The sequence below is a fragment of the Lactuca sativa genome, chromosome 7, assembly GCF_002870075.4.
Source record: "Lactuca sativa cultivar Salinas chromosome 7, Lsat_Salinas_v11, whole genome shotgun sequence".
In the NCBI taxonomy this organism is placed as follows: Eukaryota; Viridiplantae; Streptophyta; class Magnoliopsida; order Asterales; family Asteraceae; genus Lactuca; species Lactuca sativa.
Window position 1 is genome coordinate 6,468,948 of NC_056629.2, and position 14,775 is coordinate 6,483,722.

Here is a 14,775-nt window from a genome sequence, read left to right on the forward strand (position 1 = left end):
AATTATAACTAAACATACACTACTGCCTCGCGTACCACTCGACATCAGACCGAAATTCGGAACATACAAACTGCATCGGGTTAACCCCTGCATCGGATCTAAATCCGGTATACACTAACATGCACAAATGGGGCGACATTGGTGCCTTAGACCCATTCCTACTTGAGAAAACTCACCTCACAAGGCTGATTGTTGAATCTTGCGAATAACCCCTCGTTATTAGCTGGCAGAACCCCGAACTGCTGATCTTTCGACTCCCTGAGCTATCAAAACCCAAAATATCACTTAGTCCAAATCAATAATCCTCCTTAGGGTAAAATGACCATTTTAACCCTAGTCCAACTTGGTCCATATCTAAGGCTCAAAATCATAATATACAAAGGCCCAACACTAGATGGGCTTCCCAAACCCACTAGTGGCCCACTAACAACCCGATTTGCTAAATTGGGCCTAATCCCTTTAATGGGCCTTACCCAAAGCCTAAACATCTTCTTGGCCCACATTATCTGACTCTTGATGGCCCTCTTAAGGCCCAAAGGACCAAAATCCCTTGCATGGCCCAAACCGATGCCCAAAACTCGCAAGACCCAAATTTGATGAGTACATTGGGCGTACTCCTATGTACGCTAAGCATACTAGCCAAATGGTGTGTACGTTGGGCGTACGTACATGTACGCTCAGCGTACTCCTCTGCTAATTCATTTTCCCATTAAGTGCTTAATACTCAGATCCAGAAGCTACAATCACAAATCCAAGTCCTTTTCAATGTCTTAATCCATAAAGTCACTTGGCTTTGCATGCCCCAAACAAGTCCAAACTCCAAAAATGATATTCTACTTCCATGAAAGTGGTCTCAACTCTTGCATGCACCCATTAAGACCACCAAGATGACAACTTTCTGACCTAGGGAGTCATTTAGTGTGACAACCCGGAACTTCTATATTGTATAGTTAATCAATTCTATCAATGTCAAACTCGATTAGTTACCTTTTAGCCCCGTTTAAGGGCTCATTTAAGTGTTCTAGGCTCGAGTACAACCAAGGTTGAGATTAGGGAAGAGTTATAAAGTCATAAAAGTAGCAAAACGGGCCATACACCCCTTTAGGAGGTGTGTACGGCCGTACACATGGGTGTACGACCGTACACCCCTCATGGTCACACACTCACCCCCATATATAGGAGTAGACCCCCTTCCTTCATTCCTTTCTCCTCTTGGCTGCACACTACTTCTTCCCTCTCAAGTTTCTTCAACCGTGAACTCTCAAAGGCTTAAAAAACGCGAGTATTCCATACTCTAGCTTGTTAGACTTGAAAGTGATGGGTTTTAGACATAAGAACAATCCTATGTGCTCATACAAACCCTAATGCTTGGATCTAGGTTTCTCTATTATACATGCTTTGAATCCAAGACTAATAAACTTAGATCTAACATATTATAAACTGAATTAGGGTTTAGAGAATTACCTTTGATTGTTATATTGCAATAACAATCAATTCCTTGCTTGGATTGGCTTCACAAGCTTAGTGCCTCAAGTGCTGCACCTCTAATGGAGTCACAAACACCTTATGCTTGGATGAAGAGGAGAAGAAAGGAGGCTGCCCAAAAACGACTAGAAGCCCTAGAGAATTAGTTCCACACGTTTTTGGGGCCTAAGGGGTCCTTTATATACTTGTGTGGGCTGCTAGGGTTTCAGTCAAAACCCTAATGGACAACTTAAACTCTAAGCAGCCCATGGAACCTTCTGGATAAGGCCATGGACGAAAATATGATGGGCTTCCATCATAATTTCGTTCACCCCTTATTCCCTTAGCATTCCTTAGCCCAATAACTCAATTATCCAATAATTGCAGTCCAGTCCCCTAAATTTAATTAATCTCTTTTAGCCACAAAATTAATTATCAATTAATTCTTGACTAATATTAATTAAACAATATGATTTCTCCTTTAATATATTATTCTCATAATATATTAATAAATCATATTTAAACCTTTCTCTCCTTAAATCATCCTACATATTGCTATGGTGAAGGCACCCCAAAAGGACCATGCTCATAATCGGGTCAAGTACATACCAAAATAGTTATGGACTTAAACACTAATCCAACAGTCTCCCACTTGGATAAGTCTAATAACTATTTTCCGTATGACTTCAGAACCTGATCAGCAATCGTAGCTTTCAAAAGCCGCTGTCAACTCTGATCTTTTCAGATAGCGTGTCCTCTAGATAAGGGATTATATATTCCTCCATTCTCAAGATATCGTATAGACAAAAGACATGAATTTCAATCATTCTCTCTATACTGTTTCCTGACTTCCGATTTATGATGACTGATAACAGACTACAATTGAACACATCAACTTAGTCCCGGCTTGGCCAAGCGCTTAGGTGACATCACTAAATCATCGAGAGGTCCACATATATCGCTTTTATCCCACTTTGGGTAAAAGGAATGGACAAACTTCGACTCAAATGCTCGCTTGTATTTACTGATCGAATCATACACAACAATAAGTTTTATAACACCAAGTTACTGGTGCGTTTACTTATTATCAATGTGCAACCGACCAACAAATAACAACTCACATGTCTCGGTTTCAAGAATATACAATATTATCGTCTCACTAATCACTCGTGATAAACCTATGAAGTGATCCAAGTGAGTGTGGGTTTAATCCAATACTCTAATCTTATCAAAGCACTCATGAACTCTGCAGCAAACTTGTGCTATGTCTAAACCTTTCAGACAATCTACAGACTCTTCATGACAGTCTTCCTTCATACTTACTTCCAACGTATGACCGACTGTGGATGTTTGAATAACCTAGTTATTCTGGAAGTCAAAACATGCAAACTGAAACATAACAATAATACTTAATCCTATATGGCCCCAAACTTGTGAGAGTAAATAAAACACTTCTATTTATCCACCATATTGATTACTCATTATTTATCATTTAACGTTTCGGATAATCAACTCATTACTTGAATTACAACAATTTTCCCATGCTTCAAGCATGCACACTTTGTTTCCTATGGTCCTTACTTTGTGAAATAGATCAATTGAAAATCTTTTCCAACGATGCTCATTTCACAATTCCTTAATCCTAACTGTTAGTGTAAGAACACAAGGTTCTTGCCACTACTAGAATATGCTAGATTCTAACATTTTATGCAACGATTCTTTTGTAATGTCATAGCACAAAATTCACCAAGACTTGGCCAATAAATTTACAAAGTACTCTATCAGAAATTGTTACAAGACAATTCCATAGACGAGAAGTCTCACATTCAAAGTACATTCATTTGAACATCCTTCCTGCATAAAAATTTCTAATCTAGGCATAGAATCTCAATATCCAACTCCCAATATGGAAACATTTCCACATTTGCCATATGACAACTCATTCTTAATAGAATCTTATCTATTCATAATAATGTCGATATGGTCCATCCAATACCATACTTCCAACTACTCACAAGCGACCAATCCTCAGCGAACTTTGGATCATCCTTTGATAGTTGTTTAATTATTTTAGTCAAAATCAATTCTAGTCCTTTTTTCCCTCTTAATGTGCTAGACATTTGGAAAATTTTAGAATGGTAAAATATTATAGCATTTTCAATCGATCCTATACCCGAAGCGTATGGGACACAATGCATAATGTCTTACATAAAGATATGATACTTTATCAATCTTTTGCCATAATATTTTATGTGTTATGTTCTCACAATTCGAACTATGAAGAGGGATGCCGTAATCATAATCGAATTTTAAGAACACACAATGTATCCTTTGATTGAAAATATTAAAATTCCTCAATCTAAGCTTTAGATTTTGAAACGAAGTATAATATTCTCTCCTTTAATTATATTAAAACAACTTTTCAACCCTTGCAAGTTTGCAAATTGAATCTTTGTTTTTCTATAATTAATATTGCTAACTTGCAATACTCGCCATAATAATCATACAAGCATAACACTTATGCTCCCACTATCATGATGATTATTATCATATAAGCATAACACTTATGCTCCCATTAGCTTTGACATGTATTCAGAAAACAAATGAACTTTCAGAAAACAATGCCTATTGAATTTCTGAAATTCATATTTCTAATACATGATGCTTTGATAAGCCTTTATCTAGGCTTCTTAACCTTATACACCTTTGTCTTAGATAGCTCATATGTGTGTTTAAACAATTCAGAACTTATGTTACTAAGTTCCGAATGTTGAAACTAATTGCCAAATCTCATAATTCGAACTATGGAAAGGGATGCCGTAACCATAATCGAATTTTGAGAATACAATTTTCACAATCGCTATCTTCTTAAAATCTCTTTTAGTGAAAGCATTTCCTCACAGTCATTTTCATGAAGGAGGGAATCTTATGACACTTAGATTTTATGGTGTATGAGTTCCTATCCATGTGAATTTGCCAAAACCAAAGTTTGCGACAAATCCAAACTCATATGGACTGAACTTTCTTAATCTTGAATTCTTGCCTTATGGTAACACGAGTGCCCATCATGTCTTCCAAGTAGTTTAGTAACTTGTCCTTACATATCAATGTACTTTCCATCGACTAAGGCTCTAGTATGCATTCAAATGAGAACTCATAGAACTCACATACGCAATTAACTCAATTGGAATGGCACAAAAACAAAATAATGTCAGCACGATAGGTTGCAAACCTCAAGTCGTGTGCTAGTGATGATCGATAAGGTATATTCTTGATTTGTTCTTGAAACCTTTCAAGGCCATTAAGACTCTCACTGAATCCTTGACATATAAGATTCTCTTGTCAAGAAACATTTCTTGACAAAGCAAATATTCAAGAGTTAGTGTAGTTCTTATCAAGACAAAACACTTCACAAATTGGTCCTAGTTGGTCTTTGTCTTATCCAAGACATCACAACTTACCAATTTCTAATGTACAAGAATAAGAAAACTTTTCCAAATTCCACATTTGATGAGTGTTATAAACCTACTTAAGACTTGTCACTCAATGTCACAATCTTGGAGTATGACTCTAAGACTTGATATTGGAACGAAGTATGATTGACTCTTTGATTTAACCATTTCTACAATTCTCGATTCCTCTTCTTAGACATGCAAATGCACTAATACTCACTTAGAGGATCAATTGAGATATGGTTCTTAATCATTAAGACTTCATCATAAAACACAATAAAAGGTACTCTCCCTTCTTCTTAGAATGGAGAAACTTTTATCTTTCTGCCTTCTTGATTCTTCTTATTCGTTCTGCTATCGATTGAAACTATTTCAGTTAACTCAGAATTATACTGAATCTTATAAGTATAACCATATTTACTAAACTTTAGTAAATCATGACGAATATCTTCGTCACTCTTGTGTTAGACTTGATCAACGTACGACCTAGTGTACTCGATCTCCTAGTCCTTCAATTGACACTTTGTCAAAGAATTAGTCTAAATTTCCCAAATGTGAAAGTTTTTCATTCATCATACAATACACGTTGCATGATTCCAAGTTTCTGTCCAATTGAAACTTGGTGATGAGAAACTCTCCCTATTTGGTAAACTTTTGATATGTCCACAAATAACATAATTAAGAATCAAATCCATTGTTGCTAATAATAGAAACATTCAAACATCAATTTTTTCATACTTGCCATCGCAAGGATAAATAAATAAGATAAAATCAAAATTCATCTTATTGTGGAAAAAATTTGTCCTTACAATGCAATTCAATTGAAAAACTATGTTATTACATATTTCTTAACAATCTATTCTAACTCCAAGTAGTAGCTCAAGAATCCATTCTTCAACTAATGCGATCGAATTCCATTTCTTCATGATTAGATTCAGCTCACTTCTTCCCTCAAGCTTCCTCTCGTTTCTTCGATCCTACAAACATCAAAATGTAATCTTATCACATCATATATTAAGAATCTAGAATAGGAACTCAAAAGAGTTAGATAATGGATTTTACCTGAAGCAGAGCCATACGTCTTGACTCTCCCATCTCTTAGATCTCTCAGGTAGTTAGGGAAGCTTCGTCTCCAATGCCCCTTCTCTTGGCAATAAAAGCAAATGGACTCCTTTGGCACACCACATCGGACAAACACAGACTTAGTTCTTTCCGCACTTCCAATGTTGCCAGTGTCCATTGAAGTTTGGGAGTTTGATTCACCAGACAAGTTTGCTTAACCAGCACGCCAAATCATTGCTGATTCAGCAGCTATAAGCAAATAGGTGAGATTAATGAGGGTCACGTCGTGATCCATCATATAGTACTCTGTAACGAACTCACTATATGATTCAGGAAGTGACTGAAGAACCCAGTCAGCAGCCAACTCGCTTGAAATCTCGACACCCAACATGCTTAACCTATCAATGTGTGACTTCATCTCTAAGACGTGTGCACACACAGGTTTCCCATCTTCGTGTTTACTTGCCAAAAGGGCTTGAGTGAGCTTGAACTTTTCAAGCCTTTGAACTTGTGGGTCAGGGAGAACGATTGGAGGAGGTGGAGGAAGTGAAGCATGACTCTCATTTCCTTAATCGTATCTTGGAACGTCATCTTCATTTGGAAAGCTTGTTCCAAAGGATTTAGGAAGACCATTGTAAGATTCAGACATCTACAAAACGGGAGAAAATTCAAGTTATGTTGATTAGAATTCTTGATGTAACACCCAAATGAAACATCAAGCTAGGATCCAACACAATATTCTACAACCTAGAAAAGGGATGCCGTAATCTAGTTGCAAAATATTTGAAGGTAGGTAAATGACGATTTACCAATTTCCACCATGAAAAACGAAAAGGAAGATTAAGTTTTACATGAATTGAAACTCCTAGATCTTTTGAGATTCATTGAACTCTTCAATGACATGTTTAATCTCGATTATGCCCTACTATTTGTGACTGGGATGCCGAGGATCACAAACAAGGTGTGAATAACCATACGAATCACGTGGTGCACCCAATGCTACTATCACCTAATCAATGTGCCGGTTAGCCACACACGCTCCATTGATCTATGACAAACATCGAGTCACCCTTCGCTACCAATGTCATCCCCAAATTAGTGTGTCGGTTAACCACACACGCTCCACTAACGTTTTACAGGGGTACGAAGTGTAATTCTATGGATTAGCATACAATTTCACATTTTTCCTAAAGTAACTATGATTTGGGAATTTGAAAAAGCATTTAGTTACTTTGTACTTCATTATACTTATAATGGAAGGTTTCTGTCCTATCCTACCCGTTCGGCTAACGACCCTCCACTAGTCAAGAGTGCGGTGGGTAAGAGTGGATACCCATTCAATCGCCATTTTATAGGCAATTTCCTTAAACACCCCTTATAGACCAGTTTCGTGAATGGGGCCTACTAACGGTAAGATTGACTGTTTACTCATATATAATACTAGACTTTTAATGTTATATATAGTATAGGGTGTATTTTACACTTTTAAAATACTAGGTGGTTTAACTTAGTAAATTATACTTTTAATTTAATTAAATGTAAACCAAAAACTTTATGGGTTTATTAAATCACTTTTAATTATACACTTTAATTAATTAACAAAACCATAAGGGTGTGATTCGAACTTTTCAAATTACTAGGGTTTTAGAATTTAACATTTCAAAATTAAACTTATAATCAACTTTTAAATTCCAAAACTTGAGGGCAAGTTTTGAAACATTTCAAAACATTAGGGATCAAATAACAAATAATTCAAATTAAACAATTAATTTCATAATTATCTACATTTGACCTAATCTTATTTTAGTCATTAGATAATTACCAAATAACTTTAAATAATCCATATTTATCACATAAACAACCAATATTTAAAAGATTTGAAATTATCTATTGTTTTGGCAAGGATAAACATTTAATTAAGATAAAATTCGGATTTTAGCTTCAAAAAACGAATTAGGCATCAAATCCAAGTCAAAACAGCAGCTAAATCCCGAAATACCCTCTGTCTGACCCCTGGACTCGCCGAGTTCATCCACTGACTCGCCGAGTCAGGTCGGACAGAGGCCAAAAATTCGTTTTTCAGTAATAATTCAACATAGCATCACATACAACTGAAACCAATCAAGGATTTGATACCACTGATGGGTTTTAGACATAAGAACAATCCTATGTGCTCATACAAACCCTAATGCTTGGATCTAGGTTTCTCTATTGTACATGCTTTGAATCCAAGACTAATAAACTTAGATCTAACATATTATAAACTGAATTAGGGTTTAGAGAATTACCTTTGATTGTTATATTGCAATAACAATCAATTCCTTGCTTGGATTGGCTTCAAAAGCTTAGTGCCTCAAGTGCTGCACCTCTAATGGAGTCACAAACACCTTATGCAACTTAGATGAAGAGGAGAAGAAAGGAGGCTGCCCAAAAACGACTAGAAACCCTAGAGTGTACGACCGCACACACCTCTTAGGGTCGTAAACCCACTTTGATGATCATTTTAGGGCTCAAACTTGCATTACAACTAAGCATGGGACCTAGAACACTCCTTGGATGCTAGTTAGAACCTTGGAAACGCCTAAAAAGCACATATCATCATGAGTGCACGGCCGTACACTCATGGGCCGCGCACCCATGGCCGTACACACCATTAGGATGGTCGTACACCTCTCTCACTCAATCACATATGGTTTAAACACCTAGTTCAAGTGTTTCCAAGTCCTTAGGGTGGTTTTCTATCATGTCTAGTCGTGAAATACCCTAATTTGAATCATATATGTGTTATTACATGATAATTAGGATCCAATTGTGTTCAAGGCTTCACTTGACACTCAATATCTCAAATCGATCTTTCATACAAACCACTCGCTCGAGGTGAGTTCATACCCCTACGCTTTTTCGATTTCTAAACGTTTTTTAGGGGGGAATACAAGCCAAACACAAATGTTTTTGTGAACTAATACAAAAGAACTTTTAACAAGTATAAAAATCATGCAATTGATTCAGACAACAATTTGCATATATTTAGATATCTTATCCCTTTTGTACTATGTTGAGCAAAAGGGACGTATTCAACTTACAACCAAAATTGCATAGTTTTCAGATTCAACATTCACATCATATACATGTAAACTATAATAGGTATAGTTTGAGGTTTTCAAAACATAACTGTAACGCCCGCGTTTCTAGGCTAGGAGTTTTCGTTGATGTAATAGTCTAGGTTAACCATTGTAACTCTTATGAAGTATTAATGATGAAATATTTGAGTATTATGTGAAAGATGTGAATTATGTGTTTATTTACTTAATTATTATAATTTAATGAATTAAGAATAAATTAAGCGTCAAAATTAAAGTATGAGATAAGCCCGATATCTTTGCATAAAGTTGTAGCGACCGAAACGAGGTTTCCGAATATATATAGAACGCCCAAATCTGACTTCGTATGAGGAAGTTATGAATTTATGAAGTTTCGACTTAGCGGTATGCAGCCCGAAATACTCGATTTGAGATCGAGCGGTTTATAGCCGAAACAATCTAAACGAGAATCGAAGATCTCGTTGTTAGTAGCAAAACGATGAAAATTTAGGCGAGAACGGACGTAAGACGAAGAAGTTAAGAATTTATAACGAAGTTTTCCTGTCCGGGCCTACTAAAAATAAATAATAATAAAATAAATTCAAAATTAGCCGACGGAGTCTAAACGAAAGTTGTAGACCGTAGTCTCACCTACGCGTGGATATAAAGAACATCGAAAACGGAGTTCGTATGACGAAGATATGAGTTTTCAAAGTTTATTAAATAATTAATATTTAAATTTATTTATTATGTCCGACATTATCCGAAGAAGAGTCACCGGACTTATCCGAAGTATGCCCAACGTACAGCGAAGCATGACACGTCTCGCACTCGAGTTCTTCGGATGACGCATGCAGTGAAGATTTCGAAGGCGTACGCCCCGCGTAAGGCTGTACGCCCAGCGTACTGCGAGGCCGCAACCTCCTATAAATAGGATGCGAGGGTTCCGGGTATTCTTGCTCATTTCTTCTCTTTTTCGTGCCGAAGCTCTGCGTGTAAACCCCCAAAGCCATCCCGACACCCCGGATCTCATATCCAAGTTAAGAAGGAAGTTTTACGCTCCCGAGATCCCGAGAAGTGCGATTCCCGAGCCGAAGCTCTGCCCGCGAGGAGTTCGATTTTTGTGGAGATCTTCCAGATCTGCCGAAGAATAGTACTTCGACAAGCCGTAGTGCTGTCTGATCATCTTCTGATCAAGTGAGTGTGTAGTTACCTTCTTCTAACGCATAATTATGAAGTATTTTGTTGTTATATGTGTGAATGTATATTCACTTTCTTCTATCTCATAGATCTGATTTATTCTCTATGAAATACGTGTTATGTGGGTGTGCCTCATCTGGTATGTGGAATATGTATTGAATGAGAATGCTATACAGGTTTTAAACTATGTATAAAAAAATATATTTTTATCTACTAATATGTCGGGTAGAACATGGGTAGATAGTTGTGTGATAAACAGATGAGGGGCCTCGATGTTGTTTTTGATTCAGTCATCTAGCGGAGTTTAGATGACGACCGCAGACTTTTCTAGACAGTCCTGTGGAACGCTAGCAGGTTCGCCAACTGTAGGTGTTAATGAACTTGGGTGTTCATTCGTTGTACTCCATCCCCCTCATGGTTGCCTTATTTGACTTATATTGTTGAGGAACCCCCGAAGCATGTGTCGTCGCCCCGATGAAATATTCTTAGACTAGGTCCCTTATGCTAGTTGTCTTAGGGACGTGAAGTGAGAATAACGTGAATGGGTAATTGGGTTATTGTTGGTTGGTGGAAATTAAATATAATTATTTATTGTGGGTTGAAAACCCTATATGCTCACCAGGCTCCCAAGCCTGACCCACTCAGTTTATTTGTATTACAAGTAATGGCGCAAGGGCATAGGATGGATGAACCATCAAGTTATTTTGTTTACAAGTCTGTATATGTATATATTTGTTGAATGACTTGTAATGTTATCGTTTATGCTTTATGGTCTGTATCGGAACATGACATCCCAAGTTTTGATTACATAATGAAAATACATTTCTTTATGAAATGCTTTGGTAAATATTATTTTATCATATTTTGTTTTTGGGAACAAATTCTGGAACTCTTTCAAATCAAAAGGATTTACTCTGAAAATGTTTAAAAAGCATAAATGAAACCGGTCCTTTCTGGCCGAGATTTTGGGGATGTCACAATAACTTTTACGAATTCAAAGTTATTCGCCACTAAACATATAAACTATGGCAGATTTAGTTTATGGTATTGTTTACTACAAGGGCATGACATTTGATAATTATTTAAGTATAATTATTACCGTATACTGCATTCAACGGATTCTAATACAAGAAAACACTTTAGGATTGCATGTAAACTAAATTGTGCAACATTGTGAGGCTCTACTTCAAAACTGTACCCCCAGGGTATTGAATTAAATCCTATCCTGGTATAACCTGAGTCTCCTGGAGGGAGAGCATGAGATTTGTGAATATATCTATTCGGGATTGACAATCCCACAACTGAACGACTAGCTACAGTTAGGTAGGCATGCCTAGGGTGACAAATCTCATTTAACCGACACTCGAAGAACGTTGTAAAGGTCTCTAGGTCATATCAAGCATGGTTATACGAACTCACAATAGTATAAACTAACCTTTGTTTACGGGATTTCATTCTTCGTTAGTTTTATTTTAATTAATATAACTACCATACGTTACACTGGAGGATTTCAGGGATACATTACTCGGTTTTATTTTAATTAATAAAACTACTATACATACTGGTGGTATCCAGGGTTTTCAAACAGAACATACTATATATACAGTAACAAACAAACATGTTAGAAAATATTGGATTTTCTTGGGAAGCATGCATACACTTTTCAGAACTTGATAACAATGGTTTTTCACTACAAAAACAATCTTATGAACTCACCAGCTTTATGCTGATACTCTTTCAAAACTGCTTGTATTCTCAGGAAATCAGTAGACAGGTACCTCCTGGAGTTTTGAGAAGACAAAGCGTATTGTGCCACGTCTTTTTCTTTTGATTATACTTTTGATGTATAAAGACAAGAGTCAAACAGATGTAAATACCTTTCATATATGTATTTAGTGTAATGGTTATGTTTACTATGATTACTATGATGCAATTGTTGTGATACTACACATGATGTCATCCACGGCCGAACGATTCCGCCGTTCTGGTTTGGGGGTGTGACAGATTGGTATCAGAGCTCTTGTTTATATAGAACGTTTCCGCCCTGAGCAGGTGTCATCTGAGCAGGCTCGTATGAGTTGTTATTTGAGTGTGCTGAGGAGAGACATTCGGGAGTTCGTGGCGAACTCGACTTACAGGACATTTGCTGAGCTCTAGGCAAATGCTCGAAAGAGGGAGATTGAGTTGGAGACTCAGTCCAGGGAGGAGGCCGAGTCACAGAGGGCGGATCGACGACCGGCTCAGTCTCAGCCGGCACTAGCCCGCTGATTCGAGATCTGGGGGCGCGAAGGGCCGCACTTGTGGGAAGTGCGGTAAGAGTCATGAGGGGTCGTACAGGGCTAGAGTATGCTACAACTGTGGGAAGGAGGGGCATATCGCGAGGGATTGCCCCAAGGGATTTTCGGTTTGCTTTCATTGCAACCAGACCGGCCATCGGAAGGCCGAGTGCCCTCAGCTTCTTCAGGGGTCAGCGCAGGGATCTGTGCCTGCTGCTAGGGCTACCGAGGTTCGGCTGGTGAAGGCCGAGACCTCGAAGGCTCGTGGGAGAGCATTTCAGTTGACCGCGGAGGAGGTCCGCGCGGCGCCCGATGTTGTGGCTGGTATGTATTCTCTTTTCATCTTTTATTTGAGTTGAGTTTTTATGCTTATATGATGATGTGCGTAGGTACTTTTCTTGTGAGTTATGTGCCTGCTTTGGTATTATTTGACTCGGGTGCGAGTCGTTCGTTCGTTTCAGTAGCTTTTAGTCAGCACATTAGTATCCGTCGAGAGGCGTTGGATCGACCTCTACGAGTTTCTATAGCTGATGAGCGAGCAGTGTATGCTTCAGATGTGATTCGAGGATGTGTTCTTGAGATCTTCGGTGTGGAGTTTCTGATAGATCTGGTTCCGATCGCGATGGGGGACGTGTATGTTATAGTGGGTATGGATTGGTTGAGCCGATATGGAGTTGTGATAGACTGCGAGCGTCAATTGGTGACAATTCGAGACCCTAGTGGGGGAGTCCTTACTAGGGATGAAAGTGGGTCCAAACCCGGACCGGATGGACCCGGACCCGGAAAACCCGGAACCGGTTAACGGGATTTTATAGAACCGGAAACCGGACCGGTATATAGGAACCGGTTCCGGGTATGGTTCCGGGTAAAGTGGGTCTAGAACCGGAAAACCCGGAAACATCAAAGTGGGTAGGTTGGAACCGGATAAAGTGGGTTTAGAACCGGAAAACCCGAAAAAACCAGAATTTTTTGGTAATTACTTACTACTTAGTGGGTTGAACTTTGAAAATTTTCATATTGATATCCCGACTTTGGGGGGCTGTAACTTATTGAATACAAAACCACAATTAACAAAATTAGAGTCTAAAATCATGTACAAACTCTAAAATACACTCTGAAAAAACCCGCATGTCAATCCGACTTTAAACGAATGAGATATGTTTGTGTTAATATTTTCACATAATACAAAGTACAAAAACAAATAGCTGAAAAGTTGAAAATTTTCAGTTTTGATATCCCGACTTCGGAGGACTGTAAATCATTGAATGTTAAACCAAAAATGAAAAAATTATAGTCTAAACTCATGTACAAACTGTAAACTAGAAGTTGGAAAAAACCACATGTCAATCCGACTTCAAACGAATTAGATATGCATGTTTTAAAACTTTCACCGAATACAAAAAAACTAAAAAACTAAAAACTTCTAGCTTTGATATCTCGACTTTTGAGGACTGTAAGTCAATGAATATAAAACTAAAAATGACAAATTTATAGTTTAGAATCATGTACAAACTCTAAACTACATGTTGGAAAAAACCGTATGTCAATTGGAGTTGAAACGAATAAGATATGCATCTTGTAAACGTATCACAAAAACCGGTTCCGGCCCTAAAAGTGGTCCCGGTTCCAAAAACCGGTTCCGGATTTTAGACCCGGTTTACCCGGACCCAATGGACCCAAACCCGGATTACTCGGAACCCGGATAAAGCCAACTTTTAAACCCGGAACCGGGCCCGGTTCTATATATTCCGGTTCTAATGGGTCCGGTTCCGGTCCGGTTTTCCGGTTCTAAATCTCATCCCTAGTCCTTACGGTGTACGGCGAGGGTACACGTACGGGTTCAGCATTTTGCTCGGCCGCCAGAGCGAGACAGAGTCTACAGCAGGGCTGTAAGGGATTTGTGGCATATGTGATGGATGCGAGGGTCGATTCAGAGAGACCGAGGTCAGTTGATGAGGTTCCGATAGTGCGTGAGTTTCCGGATGTGTTTCCAGAGGAGTTGTCGGGTGTGCCTCCGGATAGGCAAGTAGAGTTCGGTATTGAATTGGTTCTGGGAGTTGCGCCTATCGCCAAGGCGCCTTATCGCCTTGCGCCTCCAGAGATGCAGGAGTTATCCTCGCAGCTCCAAGAGCTGCTGGGGAGGGGGTTTATTCGGCCGAGCAGTTCGCCATGGGGAGCGCCTATTCTTTTTGTCAAGAAGAAGGATGGTTCACACCGGATGTGCATTGATTACCGGGAGTT